The sequence below is a fragment of the Xenopus tropicalis genome, chromosome 9, assembly GCF_000004195.4.
Source record: "Xenopus tropicalis strain Nigerian chromosome 9, UCB_Xtro_10.0, whole genome shotgun sequence".
Lineage (NCBI taxonomy): Eukaryota > Metazoa > Chordata > Amphibia > Anura > Pipidae > Xenopus > Xenopus tropicalis.
The window spans coordinates 73,171,245-73,196,040 of NC_030685.2; the positions used below are offsets into that span (position 1 = coordinate 73,171,245).

General features: G+C 41.2%; 1 protein-coding gene across 17 annotated transcripts in view; it reads left to right on the forward strand.

Moving 5' to 3' along the window:
• baz2b (bromodomain adjacent to zinc finger domain 2B) overlaps positions 1-24,796 on the forward strand; it is a 157,598-nt gene that overhangs the window by 18,736 nt on the left and 114,066 nt on the right. For all 17 annotated transcript variants that reach the window (XM_012971060.2, XM_012971071.3, XM_012971063.3 and 14 more), the window contains exon 2: positions 14,310-14,434. The gene's annotated coding sequence lies outside the window, so the exon portion shown is untranslated. The remainder of the gene's footprint in view (positions 1-14,309; positions 14,435-24,796) is intronic.

Sequence of the window (24,796 nt, forward strand, 5' to 3'; positions counted from 1 at the left end):
TATTGTATTCTACACAGTTATCTGTTATCTTCTTATGTAACCTGTGCCTTTTCTCCTTTTTTCAATTTAAATGGCTGCCCCATGGCTACACAACAGCTATTTCTATTAACTACAGTAGTCTTTCTGAGGCAAACACACAACTTTTACCAGTGCAGGGCAACAGTACATTATATTTTAATTATTTTAAAACATTTTTATTTTTTAGTGTTACTTTTCATTTAAGCTGACCATACACGTTCAGATATTAGTTGTCTTACAACGAACATTTGGATATCGATTGTACGTTTTAAAGGAACAGTAACACCAAAAAATTCAAGTGTATGAAAGAAATTCCAATATAATGTACTGCTGCCCTGCATTGGTACAGCTGGTGTGTTTGCCTCAGAAACACTACTATGGTTTATATAAATAAGCTGCTATGTAGCCATGGGGGCAGCCGTTCAAAGGAGAAAAGGCACAGGCACATAGCAGATAACAGATAAAACACTATTGTATTCTACAGAGCTTATTAGTTATCTGCTATGTAACCTGTGCCTTTTCTCCTTTTTTCCAGCAGGAATGGCTGCCCCGGGGCTAAACAGCAGCTTATTTATATAAACTATAGTAGGGTTTCTGTAGCAAACACACAACTTTTACCAGTGCAGGGCAACAGTACATTATACTTCATTTACTTTAAAACTCTTTAATTTTTTTGGTGTTACTGTTCCTTTAATGCAACCATCTAACACTTACGTTCAGGTTGAAATTGTAGGATTAAACTCCTAAAAATAACAAATGATGATCATGTTTTGGCCACTAAAAATTAACAATTGTATGAAAGTTATGTCCCGGAAATACATTGTAGGCATTGTATGGTTAGACAATGCATGCACAGATATTTTCATTATCTGACAGAAATTTTCCAGCTCCTCCGACTAAACGACTGATCGCCATGGTACATAAATTGCGGGGACGATAATTCGGACCCCACACGTGGTCCTTACATTGTACAATTATATTAGTGCATGTATAGTCATCTTTACACTGTGAGCCTAAGGGGGTGGGAAACTGGTCCCAGCAAACATAGAGGAACCACTGCACCCAACTGAATAAGCTTATGACAATTAGGGGTGATGTTTTCCCTTTATATAAGGTTCAAAAATTCAATCTCTGTAATTGTGGTTACCTGTTGTGTGTTGTTTCCTTTGCCTTGCTTAGCAATAATTATACAAAAGAACTCCAGTAACAGCAACTCTTGGGGTGATCTCACCAAAAACACAAATAAGAGGTCCAGGTGCACATACTTCAAACCTTAAGCTATAGGAATTTTTTTTTTTTAAATATTATTTTATGGTGGAAACAGCTGACACAAACTGGACCATAAAATAATGTGATGCAGTTAGAACATATTCTCAAACAAAAAATAGCCCATAGGATATTTGCGATGCCTTTTCTTTAAATAAACAATATGTTCTGACTGCATCACGTTATTTTATGGTCCAGTTTGTGTCAGCTGTTTCCACCATAAAATAATATTTATAAAAAAAACTTGCTTAGCAAGCTTTAGTTTGCCTTGCTAAGCATTCTTAGCTTACTTGCTTTGCTAATGAATCTCATGTTGTTCAATTCCTCCAGTGATGAAATAATTGGGTTTGAACACAGTGTTCTGGATGCTGTACAATCTCAGCCGTAAAGCAAGACAGAAAGGCTGCACGATGAGAAAAAAAAAAAGGTGGGGCTGTAATATTTGATTTACACAGTCCCTTGCTCAGTGGAGGTTACACTTTGAAATCCCTATCACGTTCGCACAAGCACTAAGGGCCACTTTCATCAGGAGCCAATTAACCTGCCTGTAGGTTGTTTAAGTGTCTTTGAACTTAGTCTTCACAATATGCTAAATATTGCTATACACTTGCAATGTAGTAGCTGCCGTACGCTTCATAGTGGTGGATAAAAGAGCATTAATACTAAAGCAAGATGGCAGTCTTTAATCAAAGCTGGATCTGTTTTTAAACACTGCCACACCCACTTCTTGTGTAAATAACACTTAAAAGTCAGATCAGCAGATCTTCTAATAAAAATAAAAGTCCCTAGAATATGTGCCTGCGTTTAGCCCTTTGTTTTGTTTGTGTGTGTGAGATGGTGGCTGTGCCGCTCTGAGGAGCAGATGTTTAGCCAAACAGCCTGATGTGCTGCCTTTTCTTGTGGGAGAGCAGAACTGTTCCTTGTGATGCATTGACTTGACAGCTGCTGGATTTCATGGTGTTGCTAAGAAGCCATTAGTGGTGTCATTGAATTGAAACAGAACAGTCACTCCCAGCTTGATCTGCCATTGCAAATGTCTCCGGTGCTACTTTTCTGTGTTGTGGGGATGGCATTAGTTTAGACTGCCTAACGTTCATGTTTACTGACCACAAAAGGGGGCTTGGTGGAGTTAACTCACTCCAGTCTGTCAAATTGTTTGAAAATAATAAAATAGTAATGGAGTAATATAGAATTTACTAGCAACAGTGATCAATTCATCTGGAAAAACTGGAAAAACGTTTTGTTATTAAAGTGCAGGGCCAGGCTCAGACTGGCAATCTGTGGGTTCAGGCAAATGCCAGAGGGGCTGCTGTAAGATGCCATAGACAGTCACTATTTATTGGCCTGGTGGGGGGCTGTTTGGGCCTCTGTGTACTTGGAATGCCAGGGCTTATTTTGACTCCCATCCCAGCCCTGCTATTGGACCCATGGCAAAAAAAATCATAGTTGGGCCTCTACACCCTTCTCTAACCATAGGTAAGGCAGGCAATAAGGAAAACAGGGATCATTTATGAAGTGCAAGGTAGGGTGCAAAGTGAAAAAACAGGCCCGCACTGACATGTTTTTTTGCACTCTGCCATACACTTTGCACCTTGGAAACAGAGCACAAAGACCAGTGCTTCCCCCATGAATACAGAGTTGGCAGCTTTTAGTAGAGCTAAATTTATAAGGCACACTCTCCTGCTGCTTCCTGCCCCCCTAAATTGTATGACATGAAAACATGCTAGTGGGGTGTCTCTATAGGCATGGGGTGCAAAGAGACCTGTTGTTACTGCCTACCCTTAATCCATCATGAGGCGCAGAGGGCAAGTATGCCCCAGAGGCAACACTTGCTGAATAAGCAGTATGGGGCATAATTTTTCACCCCTTAGTATATTAGCACTATGTAAACATGTGCTCCCTGTATAGGTCTTGCAGTTGGCTCCTTCCCATGAGAAAGAGCAGTACAGTGAAAAAGGTAGCAAGTAATGGGTCCAAGTGGGTAACACAATACAGTTGCAGGTAGGCTACAAAAATACAAATGGTAAATTTAAAAGAACTTACAGTTAGGCACAGGCCAGTGGTGTAACTTGGTTGCGCTGGGCCCCCCTGCAAAAAAAACCCCCGAAAATTCTAAGGCAAATATTCCCTCTTCCTCCACTCCTCTACCGGCCTACTCGCACTGCACCTCCTGGCCTGCTTCATTTCGCTATTGTAAAGGTAGGAGAGGGGCCAGGGAGTGGGGATTATGGTACAACAGACCCCCGTGGTCTGGGCCCCCCACAATCACGGGGTCTGCTGTATAGATAGTTACGCCACTGACACAAACCTAAACTTTATTGCTTCAGACAGGTCTGGAACTAGGGGTAGCAGAAGAGGCACCTGCTTGGGAAGCAATTGTTGTGTGCGTGAATATGATAGGGACCTTAGATTGTAAGCTCTGCTGGGACAGCAACTGATGGGATGGATATATAATCTCTGTAAAGTCCTGTGCAATATGTTGGCTTTTTATCATTCTGCACAAATTCTTGGGTGTTTGTGCAGACACGATGGACCAAAGTTTGCTACTTCCCTGCGCTCCAGCTCTGCTCTCTAACAAGTCACTTCCCCCCGTGTTTGTGCTGAAGTCAGCTACCATAGGTTAGGGGGTGACTATGCTTTGAAGAACATTATCAGTAAGTGCTGCTGTTTCCAAGTAATTTGCCACCGGGCTGGAGCGAATGCTGTTTTGTTTGTTAAATGGCTCAGAAATCTGCAAATATCTTTATTACAGGAGATGCACACGGATCTGTTTATGGCGGCATGTATATTCATGGGCACAGCGCTTTTGTCTGGAGACACAGGGCACGCAATATAATCAGGCGAGATTTATACAAAAGGCATAGAAAGCAACACATTAAATAGAAGGAATAGAAAAGGAACAAATGTGAGAGCATAAGATCTTGCAAGCCAGCACTAATACTAATGCCTCACTGTGCCCCGCCAGGTGCCATTAGAAATGTGTGGAGATTTAGCTAAAATGTATATGTTATCTATAGGAATATAAATCTCGACCGGACCTACAGGATAATCATCTCTTAATTTATTCTTTTAATGATACCTCTTTGTTATAATCTATCTATCTCTATCTGTTTGTATGGCTATCTATCTATCTATCTATCTATCTATCTATCTATCTATCTATCTATCTATCTATCATCTCTTTATCTGTTTGTCTGGCTATCTATCTGTCTGTCAATCTATCTATCTGTTGGTCTTTCTATCATCTGTCTCTCTCTCTGCTATCACTGCTATCAATTATCTGCACAAATTTTTCAACGATAGCTCTGTAATCTATCTATCTATTTATCTATCAATCTATAATATACCAAATGTACCTGCCCTGTCTCCCGGTTTCTTTATAATTTTAATTTGTCTGTCTCGATCTATTTGTCCATTTCTTCGAACAGTTTTAAAGTTTTATTTGTAAATGGTATAGCTATCAGAAGAAGCCTGTTTATTTTCTCTGCTCCGCTGTGTCTGAGCACATGGACACGCAGCGCTGTACAATCTTACAATATACACAATTACACATAGGGAGGACAAGTGTCATAATAAATACAATAAATAAGTATAAATACAGAGAAATTAAGTGGTATGAGACAGTAGGAAGGCGGCCCCTGCCCCTTAGAGCTTGCAATCTAAGTGGTTGGGTAACATACAGGCACAAATTGGAAGAGTGCATCAGGTATGGGAATTTGCCCTAGACAAGACTAGACAAAAGTTCCATGCAAAAACCAGTATCCAATATCTACCCATTTTTGTGGACTGGGAGTCAAAATACTCCCTGCCATTCTAAGTACACAGAGGCCCAAACAGCCATCAGCAGCCCAATAAATACTGAGTGTCTATGGCATCTTACAGCAGCCCCTCTGGCATTTGCCAGTCTGGGCCTGTTTGTGGGTAGCCAACATGGTGCACGGCAGGTATGCACAGCCAAGGTGTAAATATATATTTATAATAAACACATAATTGTTTATGCCAATTTGCCCAACATGCTGTCCTTCTGCTGGAATGTCCAGTAAAGCAAGGCAGGTTTTCACTGTGCAATCCCCTTGGGAGGCAACTTTTGACCAGATAGCTTCCATAATGCACCTTTTTTTCCCTATGGCATGAAAGATAGTAACAACTGTTGCTTTTGTGATCCGACACAAGCAGACAAGTTGCACAATTTCCTGAATCATTTCCCAGAAATAAAAGACTAAACCGCTGAAATACATATTTTCGCCTAAAACAATATAATAACTGTTATGCCAGATTTACAGAAACAATGTGAAAAAGAGAAAATTTCCTTTCTTGATAATTTCCGTGCTAAAGCTGCTCTTTGTTCACAGAGGAGACAATATCTCCAGGGCCTGCGTTGTGCTGATGACATTGGCATATTTATTCCTCAGAAAATAAAGGATGATGCCTGAAATTTAAATGTGTTTGAAGTCACGGAAAGCAGAGGCTTGGGCAGGGTCAGATTTGCTACGGCTTTTGAAAAGCTGTTAGATTTTTGTTTCTTGATTTATTAATACAAATACTGTAATTACATTGCCTATCCATAGCTCCCTGTAATATATTTTAACCTGGGTTTATAAAAAAGCCCTATGTACATGGGTTACCTGTACAATACAATGGGGGGAGGGGGACTGAGTAAGTACTGGATTATGAACTGTTTACAACCAGGCTGTATTTGCAAAATATCTATTTCCACAGCACAGCTGTCTGTACGGGGTCACCCCATTAGACTTTGCTCTTTATAGCCCCCCCCCCTGCAATTGCCTGTTCTTTGCTGTTTTATTCATGCAACTGTGCCAATTGACCCAGAACTGCAATGGGAACCCTGGAGCTATCGCCTTCTTTGAAGATGGCAGTAGGTCCCGGGTTCTCCTGGATCAATAGGCAAAACTGCACCCCGTTTGGAACAGAAGGCAGGAAGGACTGATGGGTGCAGAGCACGACAGCAACTGCACTCACAGTCGTAAATAAAGTAAAGGTGTTATTAGCTCATCTTGCCTAAGCCTGCACATACCATGCCAAATGAACAGAGCTTTACATGATTTGGTTCCTTACTTGCTGGGCCAAACCAAGCTGATCCGATGGTTTGACCCCCAAGTCAACAATCATAACAGGTGCCAGGGTCATCATTTCATCATAGGGGCTGAAAAGTAGTGTTGTGTGGGTTGACCCACAGACCCGCAGGTTTACCCTTAGGTCAGACAGCTTAGGGTTGAAATGTCAGCGAGTATTGGTTCGGGTTGGGTGCAGGTCAGACTGGGGAAGAAGTACACTTTGCTTCCAAAGTTTTCCTGTGTTGGAACCTAAGGTGCTCATATAAGTAGTGTATAGAGTGGAAAGACATGGGTACAGGTTGGCTGCAGTTCATAGGATGGAAACTTTTTTGCGAGTTAGGGATGGGTGTGGGCTAAGGTTTTGCAGGTTAATGGTCTGGTGTGGGTTAAGGTTTTGTGGGTTAGGAGCGGGTGGAGTTTCTTCTAACCCACACATTACTACTGAGAAGGCTTTTCGAAAGTCCTGATCAGAGCAGTCTTGGACCAGTTTATAAAAGGTGTCCATACATGAGGAGTTAAGTTATGTGGGCCTCAAATAATTGCTTGTTAGACAAAGACCCTTTCTGCCTAGACCAATCAATATATGAACAAGCCAGTTCCAGACAATCTGGGTTTATTGAGATATTGGTTGGTCTTGGAAGAAAGATGCCACTTCCATTTAATGGAACAAAAGGATATCTGTAAAGGACTATATCCAGCATGCAAATGAAAAAAAAAACCTTGGCCTAGATGTGTCAACATTCAGTAAGGATTTTCCTGTTCATGTCATCAGAGTTAGCTGTATCCTTCATCAGAATATCTATTCCCCAGAGAGAAACATGGGGCCCCTGGAAATTCTGGAGCCTGCATCTCATGCCCAACCTACTGCCTTCATGTTGTTGGACTATAACTTCCAGCAGATGCATTACACATCCTTAGTAGTTTTCCTCTGATTCTAAGAGGGGACCCAGGGCCTTGAAAAGGGAAAAGTGTGTTAGATTAAAATAGGGGTTAAAAAAAAACCAATGCTTCTGAAACCCACCAACAGAAAGCAGAATATAGTGTAAAGAGAAATAATTGTGCCTCCCTCTCCTTGTTTGCGTTCTTACACTCTTCCACCGGCATGCACTCATTAATCAAACGCGCTGCACTCCTGCTGAGGCCAGAGAGCTTCATCAAATTGGCAGCCGGTATTGGTGTAAAGAACAGTGTACTGAAGCTCTTAACGCGCCGGGACATAAATAAATCTAAGGTCTTTGTATGCAAACCCTGGAGGTTAATACTGTATAATTCAGTGTCCTGTCTCTCCTTTTTTTATGATTGATGTTTTTAAATGTTTTGAAGCTCGGCGCAAAGCCTTTTCAGCGGGTCAGGGCCGACGCCATCCGATTGGTCGAAGTGAAAAAACGCATTAAGCTGTTTTTTTTTTTTTTTTATCTTGAAGATTGTTGTCGCGGATGCAAGATGTACGAATGATTGACAGTCCCTGCTGTGATAATGGGCCCAGCAAGCTGAAATGCCAATACTCTAGGCCTGTTTGTTTGAAAGCGTGCAACTATTTGTATCCTTAGTGGGGCTAACATTTAGAACAAACAAATGCCACCGGGACCAGGACTGGTTTGCTTTTTTTCCCCATGAATTGGTTGCATATTCATAATTCCAGAGCAGATGCTTACAGCCAGCACATAGTCATTTGCAAGCTATTATAATCCATTCTGCTCACACACAGCTCAGCCTCCTTCCTCCTTTTTTTTTTCTTTATTATTGATCTACCTGCATTTAAAATCTGGTCACTGCTGCAACCGAGGTCCTTTTCGCTTTAGCTGCGCTTGCAACATGCGACAGCTTCCATTTTTAAATATTTAATTTTGACTAAACGCCGTGCCAGATGATAAAGACTTGGAGGAATCTTAAAGGTCATCCATGACACGTTAATCTCTGATGGAAATAGAAAAAAAAAAAGAAGAAGCAGAATCCTTAGCCAGGGATGATAGGCTGCAATACATTTTAAGAAGCTTCATACGGTCGCATTCAATCTCAGGAATGCATTGTTCTTTGTATCTAATTTCAGCCAGTCGTTTTCTCATCTCATAGATTGCCATGCGTAGCTGCTCAGATGTATCACTTGGATTTTAATCCTTTATCTAGTGGGTTATCAAATATTATTTAGTTGAAGGGAATGGAATTTTACTGCAGCTCAGAACCCTGACACACATACAACACACACACATATACAGTGTATATATATATATACACACACACACACACATGATGGACGATGGAAGAGAGGTTACGAGTAGAACAAGTGTTAGATTTGAGCCACTTACCCAGCTGAGCCCTTGCTGAAATGTAACTCTATATTTTGAACAATATTGGTATATACTGGGTGCAAGAGGTTCTTAACTGAGATGGTGGCCATACACGTGGCGATCTGACGATGTTTCGTACGACCATCGGTCGCACGAAACATCGTAAGATCCGCCACACACCATTCAGGGCTGAATCGGCAGGTAAGGAGGTAGAAACAATAGGTTTTCTACCTCCTTCTGCCGATTCAGATCTGAAGGGAGAATTTTGGTCAGGCGCCTTCTATGGCGCCCGATCAAAATTTTCCAACTGGTCCGATCGGCGAGTCGTCCGATATCAGCAGGTTCCTGCGATATCGGCCGACTCGCCGACATACCATACACGCACCGATTATCGTACGAAACGAGGTTTCGTACGATAATATTGGTGCGTGTATGGCCACCTTAAGGTGTAGATTTATTGAACATTTACATATAGACTAAAGGTGGCCTTACACGGACAGATTGAATCTGGCAATTCGGGCCCTTCAGCCTGATTTGGCAGGTTATCTACCTTTCACATCACATTGAGGATTACATTGGATAGTTAAAGCCCCCCTAGGGTAGAAGGGTCAAATTAGCCAGATATTGCCCACCTTGGGTGGGAATATTGGGGAAAGAATCCACTCGTTTGGTAACCTCGGATATTCACCTGTATGGCCAGCTTAAGTGGCACTTCCTTTGTACAAATGATGAGGTCAACAGTAAAACTAGAAGTAGGCAGAAGATGTATGTGCATCTCGTGAGTGGGTGGGAATGAGCAGAGTGTCAGTGCGGCTGTGTGAACCAACTAGTGTGGAGGGGCAGTTTGGTGTGTGGACCAAAGGGGGGGTTGGCAAAGCTGTTTTGATAGTGGAGTGGTTAGTCAGAACGCTGGGCCAAGCATTTTCTGGGCACTTGTTTGAAAGCAAGCCTCTGTTTGGTTAAATTTTCTGCTTTTTTTTTGTAACATATGGGGGGTGGGGGCTTGCGAGTATTTTATAACTGGAGCTAGTCTGTCACTTGCTAAACCTCATTCATGGATTTATGGTATCCCTGTATCCCCAGCGATGGTAACCTTAGCGATTAAACTTATCCACCCACCAGTACTGAGGCCTCTCTTCCCCTCAGGCCCTCCAGCACATCTACTTCCTGCTAAGGTGGAATTCACAGAGGAAGATCTATAGGTTCCCTCTTCTTTTATAGACTAGGTAACTTCTCACACTACAACAGTGTAATTGGGAATACCTCCTTCCAGAGAGTATATGTTAAATTATCTATTTCACATCTGCTATATATGTGTGTGTATGTATATATATATATTTATGTGGTTTGTCCCTGAGGAAGAGCACAGTTGGTGCTCGAAATGTTGGATCTTTTTCATTAAATATTTTTTTGTTTTCTAACAAAGTCCCTGTGTGTGCGGCTCATTGTCTTGCTATACACATGGTTCTTGCAAGCACCCGGGGCATTTGATTATTATTAGGGTGTGCTCTGTTCTTTTCTGTATATTTATATATATATATATATATATATATATCCTAACTGTCCTACTTTTCCAACATTTGCCACACAATCCATGGTCCTGGACTGCCTCTTAAATGTATTCTCTTCCAGTCTGTGGTAAAATGCTTGGGGGCCACCACTGTGTCTGACATGAAATGCTTGGGGGCCACAGGGTTGTGAAATAGTTAGGGGCCACATAGTGTTGTGGAATGCTTGGGGGACAGCCATAGTGTTGTGAATTAATTAGGGGCCACATAGTGTTGTGGAATGCTTGGGGGACAGCCATAGTGTTGTGATATAATTAGGGGCCACATAGTGTTGTGGAATGCTTGGGGGACAGCCATAGTGTTGTGAAATAATTAGGGGCCACATAGTGTTGTGGAATGCTTGGGGGGCAGCCATAGTGTTGTGAAATAATTAGGGGCCACATAGTGTTGTGGAATGCTTGGGGGACAGCCATAGTGTTGTGAAATAATTAGGGGCCACATAGTGTTGTGGAATGCTTGGGGGCCATAGTGTTGTGATATAATTAGGGGCCACATAGTGTTGTGGAATGCTTGGGGGACAGCCATAGTGTTGTGAAATAATTAGGGGCCACATAGTGTTGTGGAATGCTTGGGGGCCATAGTGTTGTGAAATAATAAGGGGCCACATAGTGTTGTGGAATGCTTGGGGGGCAGCCATAGTGTTGTGAAATAATTAGGGGCCACATAGTGTTGTGGAATGCTTGGGGGCCATAGTGTTGTGATATAATTAGGGGCCACATAGTGTTGTGGAATGCTTGGGGGCCATAGTGTTGTGATATAATTAGGGGCCACAGAGTGTTGTGGAATGCTTGGGGGGCAGCCATAGTGTTGTGAAATAATTAGGGGCCACATAGTGTTGTGGAATGCTTGGGGGCCATAGTGTTGTGATATAATTAGGGGCCACATAGTGTTGTGGAATGCTTGGGGGCCATAGTGTTGTGATATAATTAGGGGCCACAGAGTGTTGTGGAATGCTTGGGGGCCATAGTGTTGTGAAATAATTAGGGGCCACAGAGTGTTGTGGAATGCTTGGGAGCCATAGTGTTGTGATATAATTAGGGGCCACATAGTGTTTTGGAATGCTTGGGGGCCATAGTGTTGTGATATAATTAGGGGCCACAGAGTGTTGTGGAATGCTTGGGGGCCATAGTGTTGAGATATAATTAGGGGCCACATAGTGTTTTGGAATGCTTGGGGGACAGCCATAGTGTTGTGAAATAATTAGGGGCCACATAGTGTTGTGGAATGCTTGAGGGCCATAGTGTTGTGATATAATTAGGGGCCACAGAGTGTTGTGGAATGCTTGGGGACCATAGTGTTGTGAAATAATTAGGGGCCACATAGTGTTTTGGAATGCTTGGGGGCCATAGTGTTTGCCACAGTATGCCATAAAGTGTGTGGGCCATGTTTATTGTGTCTCTCTTTTTGTTTTTCAATGAATTGGATAATGTCTATCTATAAGTTTGTGTAAATGTATTCTTTGTGGTTAGCTAAGAACGTCACTTTTAGCCAAGTGCATTTTTTAGATAATCTCTGTGTAGAAATATCTGGCAACTAATATGAACAGTTTGTGTTTTGCCTCCTGCCAATTCCCAGAATCCTTTGCTTGTCTTGTCATTCATTTATATAAGCTTCTTAAAGAAAAACAAAAACCTGAACGCTTTCTGTGCCAAATGCGGGATCCACCTTTGCTTTCACTTGCTCTAAATTATTAACCATTGAGAAATTTGGTATAAACAAAGCAGTTTGAGGAGAAATCCCATCTAAATGTTACCATTATTATTTATTCTCACATTTATGCTTTTCAGCAGTGATGTAGAACTAAAAGTTTCATGCAATCGAACGGGAAGTTTATAATATATATAATTGTTACTGAAAATAATATTATATTTAGTTTGTTTCAGATTCTTATAGCAACGTAGCAAGCCCTTATTTAGCTTCAGGTCTGTTAATCAGTCTCTGCTGCATTGTTTTAGGAGTCAGGACCAGTAGTGCAGAGAAGGTAAACAGATACTGCTAACTGTAAAGGATATTTACTAATGATGCATATAGACAAAAAACAGCCCTGACTTTTTATCTGACCCTAAAATACCCTCTTAGGACTGTGGCAGACAGGGAGACTAGTCGCCCATGACAAATCTCCCTTGTCGCGGGCGACTAATCTCCCCGAAATACCATCCCACCGGCGAGTATGTAAATCGCCGATGGAATGGCATACGCGGCGCCATGATTTCCCCGACCTCTGCGATTTCGGGGAAATCGTGGCGCCCCGTATGCCATTCCATCGGCGATTTACATACTCGCCGGTGGTATGGTATTTCGGGGAGATTAGTCGCCCGTCTGCCACAGCCCTTTCAATTCATAAATTGACCTAGCAAGCTGCCATTATACCAGCGCCTTATTCAGGGGCAGGACAGGCTGGATAGGTTCGCCACCTTTCCCCACTGCTAACTCTGGGCAGGGGGCAGATGTTGATGTTACAGGGGGTGGGGTAGGGCATTGATGTCACGGGGCAGGGCTATGACATGGCGATTGGCTGGTCGCTGTGTCAGTCTTGAAAAATCCTGCCTGGTTTTCCAAATTTGGGAATTAGGAAATTGGCGTTTGCAATCAGCAAACGCACTTCAGAGCACAGTTACTATTGAAAAAACAATGCATTGTGGGTACAAACATGGTGATTTGCTTATAAAATTGCACTTTGTACATTGCATTTGCGTTCATAAATTACGTGTGAAATCAGGCAAAGATCCACTTGTCCAGAGAGTTTCCTCTTTGGTACTACATGGGCCTTATTATCAACATCCCTTGTAAAGATAGTCCACACTTTAATCATTTACCCTGTGACCTGCTGGAATGGTACATACAGCATTGTAAAGGTAGTAAAACATGGCTCGATAAAAGCTTCTGACTCAGCCCTCCAGGCTGAGTTGACTGCTAATTGGCCCATGTATGAGGACAACTGACCAGTGTACAGATATTGTTAGAATTACCCAGTACATATGATTGGCCAAACTGTGCTATGATTGTGAGCTCTTTTGGGCAGGGCCCTCTTCACCTCTTGTATCAGTTATTGATTGCTTTATATGTTACTCTGTATGTCCAATGTATGAAACCCACTTATTGTACAGCGCTGCGGGATATGTTGGCGCTTTATAAATAAATGTTAATAATAATAATAATAATAATAGTCACATTGCATAGGAGGTGCTACCATTTTGGTCAGTGAATTCCAACCTGCTAAATTTGGGGTTGAGCCAAACCCATGAATTTAGAATTTTGTCTGAATTAAAAAAAAATCTGCTTATTGTGGATTGAGAAAAATCATCAAAATAGTATTCAAATAAATACTAAGCACCTGGCCAAATCAACTCTTGTAAGGGCTCCTGACCTGAATTTTAAGTTATCTGTATCCCTAGCTACAATTCTAATGTTGTCAACCAACATTGGTTCCATATGGTTGGCCAAGGGCCCAAGGCAGAGCAATGGTTCAATTGAATTCCCTGACCATTATGCTCTGTGTGGTCAGATAATTTAGTACCAGTGGCTCTGCCAAAGTAGACGTCCTACTGATCCAGTTGCAAAACCAGTAAGATCAGACCTAAACAATGAGCATGTAACCAGATGACACTGAGATACATAGATGATGTTTTTAATGAGCAGTTCTAGATATGGTCCTAGAGAGAAATGGTGTGTGTAGAACAGAGGAGGCAATACAAGGGCATTTAAATGTGTTACAGCTGTGAGGCCAAATGGAGACTGTCTTTGCCTGGAGAAACTTTCTTAAGCCTGGACAGTTATTTATTATTCATAAGACTTCACTTGGTTTATTTCTTTTCTTCCCCTTAAGCTGGGGCACCGCTATTAAACATAAAGGCAAAGTAGATCTGAATGTTTTATTGCAGATGGAAAAACACATGGAACTGAATGAGCAACTCACAGGCAAGCAGATGTTTCTGAACTACAACACTCAGTGTCCCACCAAAAACCTATAGGAACTGTCGGTCTGCAACATCTCGAGCCCTGAGGGTCCTCTATCTTTGTTTTAGTAATAATACAATACCTTGCATATGGTGATTGGTATGGAAATGATTAACCGTGTAACCCTTTCCTTGTAGGGCCTCTTTAATCTTGGTGTAAGTAAACACTCAGCACATCATCAATCAACGAAGAACCTGGAAAAGTAAATTCTATGCCGTTGGCAGTCAGGTCCCCAAGAAGTAAAATTTATAACCCCTAGCAGGTAAGCAGTTAATTTTGTTTTTATGTTATAATGTGGTGCTCCAAATTACAAAAAAGAATGAGTATCCCCTAGATCCCAAGAATTTTGATCCCAAGGATTTTGGATAATAAATCGCATTACTATAGAAAATATATGCATATGTATGCATTAAATAACCTCAATAATATAATACTGGAAAATAGTAGGAAATACACAGGATATATTAGGCAGTCATAAATAGAACAAAACAGATACTTAACTGTTACCTTCAACAGTTTAAAATCAAAACTTGCCACTACCTCTGAGACCAGTCTTATGACATACAAACCACTGTGTCCCTAGACAGTGATGGACTGGGGGAATCAAAGAAGGCAGATTTCTAAAAACAGGATTATGTGGCTGTGACTATTGGTCAGATGGTTTTCAGATATTGCTAATCACAACAGCTGGCTGTATGCCTAAGTGATGTGGGGCATGATAGAAGCTGTTCAGAGGGCATTCATTATTTTAGAGGAATATTATAGTCACCCTTAGATGTTGCTTTTTCTATTGCAGAGATCAGAGTTGGTCTAGGTCCCCTAGGGCCCACCAGAGAACCTGACACCCTGGGCCCACTCTGACACCAATGAGGTATAGATAGTGCCAGGTATTTATATAGGCCCACTGTGGAAATAACAATCCACTGATGTGAGTTGCACTATACTGGGGCCAACTGGGAGATTGTCTTGTACTTTGGTAGATGAGTCCAACTCTGTTAAAGATAACCAGTCATGTTTTGTTTTTCTGGATAGTTATGCAGTTCTATTTAAACTACAGTTGGGCTCTCAGTGGTTCCATCTGTTTTTGATCTACAAATGTCATTATCCTTAGCTTGGCCCAATCAGTTGCACAGTTGTAGGAGAAAAACATGTTGTCCAACTAGAAGCCATATGCCGATTTTTTTGTTGATGGTTTCCAGCATGCTAGAGAGCTCCATAGAGTTACATGTAGAGGTGATTTCCAAAATAAAGCAAACACTGTGGATAATATTGAAATTTTCAAGAACAGCAATGTCCACATCTAGGGTATGGGTATTCACTGTATGTTTTGTAGCCATGATTTTCAATCTGTAAGCTACATGTACACACAGTTAGATCTGGGTTATTTGGGCACGGGGGGGGGGGGGGGGGGTTCTGTATATCACCGCAATAAATAATGATAAAACCCAGCTGATGGCATGTGATATGGGAGAGTAGTATTTTCCCCCTTGAAAAGAATTCCAGACCCTGTGCCAAAACAAATGAAGCTGTTCTGGCAGCTCGTGAATGATCAGACATTAGGTCATGTTTTAATTTGGCAGTTACCTATGACATCATTCTGTAGTTTGGGGGAGCCCATGAACAGATTGTCTTTTTACTAAATGTACAGTACTATAAAGCATGGAAATCTCCCATGAAATATTTTAATTATCTTATTTGAAAAAGAGACATCTTCCCAATTCTTTTCTGAAACTGTCCATAATAAATGCAGTCTTTTTCTGCATTCTTCACATAGTGCCAGGCTTTTCACCTGTTCTGTGTAAATTAGGTGTGAGTTTCCAGCTAAAGGTTCTTGGAAACAGATTCACTTAATTTCTCTGTAAACCTCAGCACCAATCTTAAGCCTAGAAAGATGCGCTACTATCTTCTGTCAGCACGTGACTGCTGCCTGTCCAGTCTGGCAGCCATAATACAGGCATGTTTGTCCCTTTAAGCCTAACATGGCTTGGATTTGTGGCATTGCTGTAGGAATGGCCAATTACACAGCTCTCCAAAAAGAAATACATTATTGCACATCAGATTTTACAAAGATAGGTAAATTGCTCCAGGGCAGATACAGATCTTCAATATGTGCCATATAGAAACATGTGACATTGGACTCCTGGGGTATGTGGTTTGCTTGTTTATATCTTACATTTCTTTTCCTGCCTTTGATATGTTTGAGATGTAGGTTTCGTATAGATTTTCCCCACCACCATTCACTTACACTAAGGGCCTATACTTTATGGCTTACACCCAAATTTTCGTCCAGGCTGCCACTGTGGGCCCTGTAGTCTGTTCTTTATCCCGATGTCTGATTCCAGTATAAAATTATGATCCCAAAATGACATAATAATTGTTTATGTAAGATAACAACAAGATGCCTGACACAGTGCTGGGAATCAGCAATCTCACTGCATCTATAATAAAGTTTTTGGTCAGTAAAATTCTCACTGGTGTATTGTTTTCCTTGCCTTCATGTCATCTTCTATAGAGAACTAGGGGGCAGCTTTACAGTTGGGTTTAGTGCCCCTTTAGGTGTATTTTCATCCTACCTTTTAACTAAGACACATATCAAATTAACATGCTGAATAGCATATGTGATGCCTGCTGAAGACTGCACTTACTTCTGCACAGACTTGCAGCTTGCATATAAATGCATTGCTAATTAACCAGCATGATGATTGTGTATAGGTCCAACTTTAATAGAAATTGCCAGTATCCCCTCAAATATAGTTATTTGCCTGCCAGCCCCGCACCCAGAGAGCAATCACAAGCAGGAAATCTGGGCCTCCCAGTTAAGGGAGCTCTGAGCTTTATTTCTTTCAGGTGAAGTCAGAACTTGAGACAGCCGCGTAGCTAAAATGTTGCACTAGCGGTGTCCTGCTCTTTGCATAATTTAAGCAAAACAGACAGGCTGAAAAATGTGAGTGAACTTAATTGCAAACGTCTGAGATCACAATTTTACTGGCAGACCCTTTTTTTCTAACCAACCCCCCCTTCCTTTTCAAATTCCAAGACCCAGAATCTTTTCTATGGCAGATGCTGAATAATAATAAATGGAATTAGAGTTGTGGAAATGTGCAAATCATTTCATTCTATCTGCCTGCAACAAAGCCAGATTGGGAAAAGCCTTCACTCTCTATGAATTAGGATGCAACCCTAAATAATAACCCAGGGGGGCTCTGTTTACGGCTCTTCCGGGCATATCTGTTGCTCAGAGGTTTAACCTTTAGGCCACACTGACAAGGAAAAGGCTTGAAATGCATTATGTAGAGGAAATCAAAGGAGTCTGTTCTTAGAATGCCAGGAATGAAGGCCAGCCATGTGTTCTAGGTTTCCTGACCTCTGATACATCACCTCCATTTTAATGAATAGCAAGCCATGCTTTTCCCCCTTCCTATCTGTACCAAAACAAGATGTCATTATATTGTGCACCGAATATCTTCTAGGTTCTGATCTTAAAGAGACATTACACCCACTAAGGAAATATTTTAAAATCAAAGCACATTTAATAGGGAACTTAATGTTGAGTAAGTCAATGTCTGAGAAAATTTCTTTCGAAAGCCAAAGCGGTCTTACATTATTTCTCACGATAAACTGGCCACTGAGTCTGATCATTATGTGGATAAGAATACTTTATCTGTGCAATAATGGCTGCACCCTCTCACAAAAATAACAAAATGCAGATACAGAAGCTCCCTGTGCAGAATAACATAGCATTATGTGCTACTGAACATTTAAATGGGACATAAATCTTCCATCTAAATGTTGCTGGACTATGACTCCCAGCATTTTGCAGTATATTAGTTAAGGCATGATGGGGGCTCTAGTCCAGAAACCTTGACAATAAGATGGCTGGGTGTCAGTAGGGATCATGATTCTCATCACATCTATAAATACGATTGGGGTGTTTATGTTGAACATCTAGGGGGCACATAAGAGCCTGCTTTAGTGAGCATATGTCCCCTGAATGAAAGCATTGTTAGGACATACAGTATATTAATATATATATATATATATATATATATATATATATATAAATGCTTTTCCATTTACCAGGTCCAGCCATGTATTCCTGACAGCAGGATTTCATACCAGTGTCCAGAGAATTACAATGGATTGTTAGAATTGGCAGTATTGCTCTTTTCTTTAACCAGCTATTTAGGCTTAGTAGTAGTAGTTTTTTTGTACATTCTGTTTTAATGTGTAAAAAGGTTTTATTTTTTAATGCACAATAGAAGGAACTTACTCCAATTCCTTCCTCTTTGAGCAAGAAGAGTCACTGAGCCAAAATTACATATTTATTCACCTTTCAAAAGGGGGTTAATTACAGCAACAATGTACAAATGCAATTTTAGGCACATAGGCTTTTATTTTTTACCCCCAACGCAACATTTTCTTTAACAATTCCAGTGTAACTGTAGCTGCAAGGTAGCAATGCCCCTGATGCAGTTGTGGCCTGTGTGACAGAACGTTTGCTGTGTTGCGTATGCTTCAATGTTAACGGAGCTGAAAATCTTAAGTGTTTGGATGGCATTGTTTCTCGTGCTCTGCAACAAAATGTTAGCTCCACGCGATTTTTAGGCATACTTCAATATGTCTACCAAGGTGCCAGTGCTCCAGGATTCCCCTGCGGCAATAGGCGTGCAGAACATGATTCCAAGAGGTGGTGGGATAGAATCAGCAGGCTGAATGCGCTTTGGGAAGTGCAAGAAGCATATATAGCCATAAGTAACTTGAATGAATAAATTGCATTCACACAGTCAGAATCCCGGTTGTTAGACTTACATATAATGCCCTTACTAATGAAGTCCCTCAGCTCTAATCCCAAAATACACTCCTTCAAGCAACCTACATTCTTCTTCTGACCTTCGCCTCTCTTCTCCTCCCATCACTCCTTCCCATTCACGACTGCAAGACTTCTCTCGGGCTTCTGCCTGTTTCTGGAACTCTCTGCCTCGACCCATCAGACTCTCCTCTTTCTTCCAAACTTTCAAATGCTCCCTAAAGACCCATCTGTTTAGAGAAGCATATTCATTGTATTGTATGGGAATCTACAGAGCTTATCTGTTATCTGCTATGTAACCTGTGCCTTTTCTCCTTTTATCCAGCCTGAATGGCTGCCCCTGTGGCTACACAGCAGCTTTGTTTATATAAACTATAAGTTGTGTGTATGAAGCAAACACACAACTTACGGCAGGGCAACAGTACATAATATATTAATTACTTTGATCACCTATATTTTTTGAGTTACTGTTCCTTTAAGATCCCTGTTTGTTTAAATTTATTGTGAAGCGCTGAGTAATTTGCCGGCACTATATTAATAAATGATGATAACACAGGTTAATAATTTGGGTTAATAATTCAGGCTAAATATTTCTATTTATATTTTTAGATGTCATTTGTTTTGTAGGCTATTAAAAGAACAATAAAAATGTTTCATGACTAATATTTATTTTATAGAGAAAAGCAAACCTTTTACTGATACAGGTATGGGATCAGTTATCCGGAAACCTGTTATCCAAGTTCCAAATTAGAGGAAAGCCGTCTCCCGCAGACTCCATTATAAGCAAATAATTCTAATTTTTAAAGTGATTTCCATTTTCTCTGTTAGGGCCCACAGGTTAAAAAAATGCAATTTCTGTATAGTCATCATCATCATTTATTTATATAGCATTATTTATAACAAAACAAAAGAGCTTACAATCTAAATAGGCCAAAATAGACTGGGTGAGTATAAGAAAGGATTTTTGTGGGTGTCAGTGCGTAACAGTAGCTAGCTGGGAGAGCATGAGTGTATATGCACGTGAGTGTTATCTTTAAATACAAGGCATTCACACCCAAGGATACTTTTTACAGCATTTAATTCCTTTTAGATAACTGTCTGCATACCAAGCAATGGAGCTAGTTCATTATTAACGCATTAGCTCTGTTCACTTTATGAATGGATCATTGGTTCTGGAAAGGCCACAGCAACAGACACATCCGTTTTTTAGCACCCTGGACAGCGGAACCTTCTGCCTTTGGCAGTGGCTCTATGCCCAGAATTCTGGGGCAAACCCATCACTTTATGCATCCAGACAAAACATTTAGGGAAACGAATCATTCAGAGTTACAGTGAGACTTCACTTTGCTTCAGAACTTGTCCAGTTTTGTCCTGAATAATGTCTTTCAACTGTGGGAACAGTGACATTAATCTCTGATTGGAGTACTGCATTAAAGGTTCAATGTTAAGTTTTAGTATGTTACAGAACCGTCAGTTCTTAGCAAATTTGCAATTGGCCTCCATTCTTTATTTTTTATAGTTTTAAAATTATTTGCTTTCCTCTTTTGCTTCAGCTTTCAAAAAGGGGTCACTCACCCCGGCAGCCAAAAAACATTTGCTCTTTAATGCTACAATTTTATTGGTTTTGTTACTTTTTATTCCATCTCTTTTTATTCAGGCCTCTCTTATTCATATTCCAGTTTCTCATGCACACCACTGCCTGGTTACTAGGACAATTCGGACCAGATAGCTGATAAAATTCTGAACTGAAATAATAAAAAATAAAGACCAATTGAAAATGTTGTCAGAATAGCACTCTCTGCATTATACTAAGTTATTTTAAAGGTGAATAATCTTATTAATGCAAACTGCATTCATTTCTTATTGCCTTGTGTTTGCGAACACCTAACAGGGTAAGGCTACAGTTGTTGCACTGCCCTTCATTACTCTGCATACGACACCCACCCATATTCTTTATATTATATGACCCACCTGATGCTTTTTCCTAAATATGGCCACATTTTTGTAGCATCTATAGATTAATGTACCTGTACTAGCATAGGAGGCCTGCAAAGAGTGAGGCCACAATTGAGTCTAGGATTGCCACCTTTATAAAATAAGTATATCAGCTTGGCTGGGGGCATGTTTGCAAGGGGGCAGGCCGTGACATCAAGCAGGTGGAGTTATTATGTAGCGTGGGTGGGATTATGATGTCTAGGGGGTGGGTCATGACATTGAGGGGCCGGAGCATATAGTAAGGAAGTGGCAGAGGGTTTGGCAAGTATGGGAGCTAATACATGAAAAAGGGGTGATTGGAGGCGGGCTGGGGCGGATTAACCAGTTATTACAAATTTGCCAGCAAGTACAAATTTGTAATACCGGCCCTGGCCTTGGCTAGTATTTTACTAAGGGTCTATCCATTTTAGGGTGATTGGGTGCTTCTGGTAGGACTTTCTGCTTTCTCACAGGGTTCAACAACATACATTTGATGAGCTCAAATTTTATAAGCAGTTAAACTACTTTTATCCTGTGCCCTTCCTGCTTGCCACAGAGTTTGTGTTTCGTAATAGTACTAAAATGCAGCAGATTTCAAAATGCACTTGAGCAACAAGAGAAGATAGTAAAACTGTGAATAAAACCTATTATTGTGCTGTTCTACATGCAGACCCACCCTTGTCAGGGGACACACTGTCCTGTGCTGTGTACTGAGGGCTGCTTCCAGCTTTACTCTAGCCATGCCTTATAGGAAACACGTATGCTGAATATCACATTTTATTTACACAGAGGATTATGCTAGATAGGTAAGGTTCTTTGTTTTTGTTTTATAGGCACACAAGGTACAGATTTCCAAAAGCATTTTTGATGCATTCGATAACAATGACACAGCGTAACAATCAGATATCTGCTTTCTTTACTGTAACTGCATTCAACAGATCAGTACTTATCATTGCTTTGTTCTCTGTCGAATGCAGTTACAGGTTACAGTAAAGAAAGCAGATATCTGATTGGTAGGCTGTGTTATTGTTAGTGAATGGAAGCCATTGGAATGAGTTACTGCACTTTGGCAAAGTTGTATGACTGTATATGTATTTTAGTGTGTACCTGAAAAAATGCAGTTTGCTGTGTTATTTTACAGTATCACAGTTAAATTTAGATGCTCAAGTGCCTATCCTTGGCATCATTGATTCAATGAAGGCATGGGAGAATAGGGATTTTATTCTATTTATTTATTCTTTAATCCAGTATGTCGCCAGTACGGGTGGAGATGTGTGGCTATTAGGCTCCTTCTCCCCCTGAAACAGGGCCCGCAAAATGACATTGGGTCATGTGCAGGGGAGGGGGGGATACTGGGACATGTGCAGGAGATGGGGGGATATTGGGGCATGTTCAGGGGAGAGGGGATATTGGGGCATGTGCAGGGGAGGGGGGGATATTGGGTCATGTGCAGGAGATGGGGGGATATTGGGGCATGTGCAGGGGAGGGGGGCACACCAGGTTTTCAATCAGAGGTGAAGGAGCGGGCAGGTGCGGGGGCACTTGCGTACTCCAAACACTAGGCCTGCCACTGGGACCCCCTAAGTGGTCTAAAAACCCTTGCCTCCTATGGGCCTTTTGGCCGGGGATGTCGGGACATAGGGATCTGCCCTAACCTTCAGACAAAGGCAGACCTGAAGACTTTAGGTCATTTTGTGCCTTTTGGCTGGGTGACCACGGAGTTTGGGACAGTGCAAGTTACCATATAAATAACCAGACTTTTAATTTGAATGAAAAGTAGATCATTTTGATATATGAAACCAAATTCTTTGGAGAATGCCTAGATAACCAACATGCAGCCCTTGAGTAATTGAATTGCAATTTCCAGGAGCTACTGTAGGGCGCTGGGAGTTGTAATTCCACAACAGCCCAAATGGGCCTCAGAGAAGGTTGTTTTGTCCAGGGTGCTGCCACCACTAAAGTCATTCCGTAAAAAGATTTTCAGGTTCCCACAGTGAATGTATATGTGCAGCAGGATATGATATATACAGTAATTAAGCCATTGGCAAGTGACCTTGCTGCTTATCAACAGAACATTATAAGAATCGCCATGGTGTCACAATGCTAAGGGTTGACATTTTGTACAGACCCTTGCCCTAGGTGGGTAAATGGATAAATGTCTTGTGTTAACAGGGGAAAAAGCCTTTCAGAGCACAATAAGAAAGTCAGCATTACAGAGGAGCCTGTGTCCCCTGAGAATGGGTCGGGAATATAATATTGAGGCTGCAAATTGCTGGACTTTTACTTACTTCTTGCCTGCCATGCAGCGTTTAATGCTTGCGGCTCAGAATGCAGATTTCTTTCCCATGGGGTCTCATCTTGATGGATGGGTTTTAGTTATTAACCTATTCATCATCAGGGCTTCCTCAGTGGGTTGACAGTGTTTTTGCCTAGGACGGGGGTTAATGGATACATCCATTTTTGCCTGTAAATTCTTGAGTTCATGTTTATATGCTTTGTGATCAAAAGCAGGCATGTCCACCAGTATAATGGCAACCAACTAATTAGCAAGACCATTAGGCACAACTGCTTTTGAACGCACATCAGTTAGGCACTGTATGTGCACTGCTGGACCAAGCAATAATAATATTAATAATAATGAAAGAAACCCAGTCAATAACCTGCTCCTTGCAATCCATCATTCTAGGAATGTTGTTAAAGAGAAGTCATTATTTTTATTTGCTTTTATATATTGCATTAATGTAAAAGAATTCCTCAGAGCGTCTCCTGTGTGTGTCACACCACTACTGGCATTCTTACAATCAGGCACCAATGACAGATCTTCAGCCCCTTGGTAAAGTGTCCTAAACAGCTGCCTCCTAGTAGAACAATCCCATATTTCTTCTGTAGAACACAATTGCTCTCTCTCTGCTCCCCTGCTGATTTCATTTTACCTTTCCTTATTCTGCCGCTCAGACAAATGCACGGGTCGTTTTGAGTCTGCCATGAGCTGAGACGCTCAGCAAGTTGCTTCCTATAACATAAGCCCTGGCAGATGCTGGGCCCATTTCAATTAAAGAAGCAGCGCCTTCCAACTGTATTTACTTTCGAGGGGAATTAAAGGCCCGTTTGTAACACTGTCTACGGGAAGCACTGTTATTGCTCAGAATTTATGAGACCTTCTGTGGAAATTACATCCTATATGGTGGTGCAGTCCAACTTTCCATAAATTGGCCAGATTATCTGTTATAAACCATGAATTTATCCGCTGGATCCTATTAAAAGGATGATGTCACCCTAAAGAAGTTTATGAGATTCTCTGCCTGGCTTGGGCCATGACTATGCATTGGAAGAGGGAGCCAGAGTTATATATGATGCAAGGGATAATGTAGTGCCTACTAGACGTCAATGGAAAGAGGCCACTTTTTGGTGCATTATATGCAAGCTCTGAGTTACCCTCTAATATCGTTAAATATAATCGCAAAAGCAATATTATCCGTAGCCAATTTGCTATATTCTGTGGCTTTTAAATAAAATTATGCAATAAAGTACATTTCCCTTTATAGATGCTTCTTACCTGATACACCAGAGACAATACTGTAAGACAGTGATCCCCAACCAGTGGCTCGTGGGCATCATGTTGCTCACCAACCCCTTGGATGTTGCTCTCAGTGCCCCCAAACACGGTAGCTATTTTTGAATTCCTGACTTGGGGGCAAGTTTTGGTTGAATAAAAACAAGATTTACTACCAAATAAAGCCCCTGTAAGCTGATAGTGTGCATAGAGGCTGCCTAATACCCAACCTTACACCTTATTTGGCTCCTCTATGAACTTTTATGATGCTTGTGTTGCTCTCCAAGTCT